Below are 5,000 nucleotides of genomic sequence, written 5' to 3'. Positions count from 1 at the left end.
TTCGTGTGTGTGTGTGTGTTTTACAATACTAATATCCGATTGATTAGACAGACACTACAAAGAAGCAAGAGTTTATTCACAAAAAAATTACATTTTCACTTTAACAAATAGACTATGAAATGATTAAATAAAGAGTAATTCTTCTCAAAATTCTTTTCAAAAAATGAACTTCAGGCCAACAGTCCTGACAACATTTGCATGCCAAAAAAAAAAAAAAAAAAAAAAAAAAAACAGCCGGACACAGCGTTGTAACTGTTACAAAATTCAAAGGCACTGCCATTTAATGTTAAAATTTCGACATGGACGTCAATGACAGCACCGAGGCAAATGAAGTTTATATTAATATCAATTAATTTCGCATTGCAACCATCATACTGTTAGCTCTTGAATTTTGTAAATGCTGATTCTTAAATATTCATGGAGCTTACTTAATATTCCACGAATGCTACATTCACTTTCCTGAATTATTGAATACAGCTGAATAGTTTGCAAGCAGTACTTCATCTCTAGAATGAAGTCCGAGATAAATATGGCTTAGCTAAATTACAACTCGTAAGTTCCACAACGTTATAAAAAAAGAGATAAATATGAATAACACAAAAATGAGCGTTGCATACCGAAACATTCCATTGTTCTACTTATTCTGTCATTTAAAATGAACGAACATTCACACTGAACAAAAGAAAGCTCTCACAAACCATTTTTGTGCAATAGAAAAAAACAAAAATAAGATAGTAAAAACACATATATCTACATTATATATATATATATATATATATATATATATATATATATATATATATATATATATATATATATATATATATATCTGTATATATAGTGTATATATATACAGTATATATATCTATACACACACACATATATATATAAATATATTATATATATCTACATATATATATATATATATATATATATATATATATATATATATATATATATATATATATATATATATATAAATATATATATATATATATATATATATATATATATATATATATATATATATATATATATATATATATATCTACTTATATACATATATATGTATATATGTACATACATATATACTGGAAATAAATCAGAAAACAAATAAGAAAATATAAAAAAAGGCGCTTTAACTTCTTTATATGATTAAACGCAACATACTGACTAAGGCTTAAAAAAGAACCCAATCAAAGTAAAAACTTTGTTTTCAAAATGGCTCTAGAACGAAAGATCCCGCTGAAGTTAAACCCAAAGAGACCAGAGAAGAGGAGAGGAGGACAATTAAAACTAAAATGAGTGGCTTAACCACGAAAACAAACGTGGAAAGAAAGTTAAGTCACTGAACAGCATAAGTCTATGAGGACTACTAATTACCAGTATGTGGTCTGACAGCTCCTATGAGGCCGCCGTACCTGGAGAGATAAAGTGATTAAAGGAAACATGTGGCTCCTGTGAATAGCATCGTATTCCCATATACAGTAGAAGCTACGTTCGGGGTCAATGACCGACCCGGCTTCGGCTACTATGAACTTCGTGATCTGGAAACCGAGCGACGGTATCAATTGATTTCAACACACGGCCACTGTCATCGCAGCGCCATATTTCACGTGGTCGAAATTATTATTATTATTATTATTATTATTATTATTATTATTATTATTATTATTATTATTATCACTCAGAATATGAATCCTATTCATATGGAAGAAGCCCACAAGGGCCACTGACTTGAGATTCGAGCTTCCAAAGAACATGGTGCCAATCGGAAGAAGAAACAGAAGGTAATGGGAAATACAGAAAGTTATTAGAAAACCAGATAAATTAACAAATTAATAAATAAATAAAAATTTGAGCAAAATATTAAAATACAGGTTGAACTGTACTAGGGTAGTAATGCATCACATCTTCGCTTGAACTTCTAAGTTCCAACTGCACGACATCCTCTGGGAGGCTGTTCCACAGTCCAATAGTGTGAGGAATAAAGGTCCTCTGAAACTGAGAAGTACGTATCGAAAAGAAATAGGCCGTCAACTACAACAAACAATTAATCACCGAGCAATTAATTTTATCAGAGCCAGTGGTTCAAGTCATAATGGAATTTCATCGGCCATAAAATTCGCACGGAATTTCAGAATGATCAAGATGAGCCAGTGAGTCATGATTTTGACTCTGTTCATCAAAAATGGCAGCAAAACGATAACTGACGACGTCGAACATCTATATATAAATTTGGTGATATGGAAAACCACACGTATGGTGACAATGATGAAAATAATAACTTTGAGCCTCGCCAAAAAAAATAAATCAATCAATAAATAATTAAAAAAATAAAAACAATCACTAAAGGCAACCAAAAGAAAAGCCGATGGAGAAACGTCCTTAAAGACTAACACGTTAATAATAATAATAGCAGCAGTAATAATAATAATAATAATAATAATAATAATAATAATAATAATAATAATAATAATAATAATAATAATGAAAACAGTAACATGCTCACGAATTAAATCCTTACCTTCTTTGTGGTCAGGAAAAGATTTCATCAACAGCCTTCATCAAATATAATAAAAACAGTCATAAAAGCACAGCAACAGGTTTTCTCTTATCAGACTTTGATCTTTTCTTGACACGAGAGAAAGCATTCGGCCTGACCTGCACAATGTAGGTATGCTTGTGTCTACGCACTAGCCGATAAATGCGTGAATCAGAGGCAAAAATAAAAAATAAAAACTTTGACTCGTAGTGTTGTTCTGAACAGTGAAGTCACAGTCTGCATAAGTCATTTTTACATACAAACAAAGTTAGTTTTCGCAGGTGTTTAACTATAAGGAAAATGAAAACCAACTATAGCTAAAAACATTCAAAAGGTGGCTCTTCAAGAGAGATATACAATTTGCTAACATTTACTGTAGGCGGTGTTGTTTGTGTGGGTGTATTTCAAACACACACACACTCTCTCTGTCTCTCTCTCTCTCTCTCTCTCTCTCTCTCTCTCTCTCTCTCTCTCTCTCTCTCTCTATATATATATATATATATATATATATATATATATATATATATATATATATATATATATATACACATACACATATATATGTATATGTAAATATATATATATATATATATATATATATATATATATATATATATATATATATATATATATATACACACACATACATATATACACTTATTAGAAAATAATAATGCTACTATCATGTGCCATATTTCCCAAGGGAAAAAATCACTATACGATACGAACTTGAAACCCGATCAAAACTTACAAAAGGAGGAAATAACAATGTCAGCTAAATCACCATAAAAATTCCTAAAAGTAAGTCCGTGTGACTCACCCACAACAAACACTGTATATCAACGAAAGCAGCAAACAAGTGGCAAATAGCAGAACCCCAGCAAATGAAAATAACAACTGATATGAAGATATTTGAAATGATGTAATTTTATAAAAAAAAAAGACAGACGTGAAATTAATCGTCTTGAAATATTCTTCTGTAAAACTTTAAACACAGACGACTCAATCCAATTTGTCAATTCTGAAGGATACCATCCGCCGAACACACTTCCAGGAATTCTAGGTCGCTGATGCAAGGAAGCTGCAACAAAATCTGTTTGAGAAAGTAACAAATGTATGTATGTATGTATGTATGTATGTATGTAAGTTATGTATGTATGTATAGAGATGGATGTAGATGTATATGTATATATACACATAATGTGAGTATACATACTTTATATATATATACATATATACATGTATCAATGCATGTGCATACATATATACATACAAACACATACACACACATCATATGCGTGTGTGAAGGTGTGAAGACAGAGTGAGGGAAGCGTATAACTTTTCAACGGAAAACTGCAAGTGCCAGTCTTAAAAGCTCTAAAATGCAAAAACGAAAAAAATTAACTGAATGTGAAAAGGAAGCTAAATAAACCTAGACACGAAGAAACTGAGTGCAGACATGAACCTAATGAACAGGGCATGCGAGGAATAGGTTAAATCAAATGCACTATAAAAACACACTGAAGCGAAGTTCAAGAGCCGATGAGAAAAACATTCGGAAGAAAGAAACAGTTTGTGAAGGAAGCTAAGAAAAAAGGAATGTTGAGATCAAAATCTCAAGTGAATCCCTAATTACTAATATGGGTCATGTGAGGTGACCGGCTATAACTCTCCTCTAATCAGGCAGATGAATAAATACACAGATAAACTTACACTGCACATACGTTATCAGAAACTATATATATAAATATAAATACATATATATACACACATGTACTTGTGTATATATATATGTGTATATAAACATATATTTGTGTATACAGTATATGTCTATATATGAATGTATGTATGTATCTGTATGTATATATATACATATATATATATATATATATAATTATACATATATATATATATATATATATATATATATATATATATATATATATATATATATATATATATATATATATATAAACTTCTTTCACGGGAATATCATCGTGATATAAAATGAAGGCAGAATTTATGGCTTAGGAGGAAGCCAAGACAACGGAGTGGAAGAGCTGCTTTTACTCGAAGGCAATTTCATGCAAATGCCTGAGTTAGCGAGAAAAAACCTTCCAATTCATTTTTTAATATTCGTGATATATATATATATATATATATATATATATATATATATATATATATATATATATATATATATATATATATATATATATACACCCACAGATATATATATATGCATGCATATGTTCATACATACATATATTCACACATATTTGTGTACATGTACGCATATTCAAATAAAGAAAACTGGGAGCACTCAAATGGAAGGGGACGAGAAAGAAACTTTCGTGATTAATTGTATATTTTAGTGTAAATATTTATAGCATCAATGTTCCGCTTATATGTACATGTTATTGTTTTTGTTTTCTGTTCAAGAGCCAAATTACAC

The 5,000-nt window shown here is 29.8% G+C and overlaps 2 protein-coding genes across 5 annotated transcripts in view; both read right to left on the bottom strand.

The window, feature by feature from the left end:
- The window catches only part of LOC136841821 (uncharacterized), a 628,887-nt gene that overhangs the window by 303,868 nt on the left and 320,019 nt on the right, over nt 1-5,000 (bottom strand). The gene's annotated exons all lie outside the window — the stretch shown is intronic.
- Nucleotides 1-5,000, bottom strand: part of LOC136841820 (uncharacterized) — a 154,063-nt gene that overhangs the window by 138,541 nt on the left and 10,522 nt on the right. The window lies entirely within an intron of this gene.

Source organism: Macrobrachium rosenbergii, chromosome 9 (assembly GCF_040412425.1).
Source record: "Macrobrachium rosenbergii isolate ZJJX-2024 chromosome 9, ASM4041242v1, whole genome shotgun sequence".
In the NCBI taxonomy this organism is placed as follows: domain Eukaryota; kingdom Metazoa; phylum Arthropoda; class Malacostraca; order Decapoda; family Palaemonidae; genus Macrobrachium; species Macrobrachium rosenbergii.
This window is presented reverse-complemented; position numbering and strand designations above follow the sequence as displayed.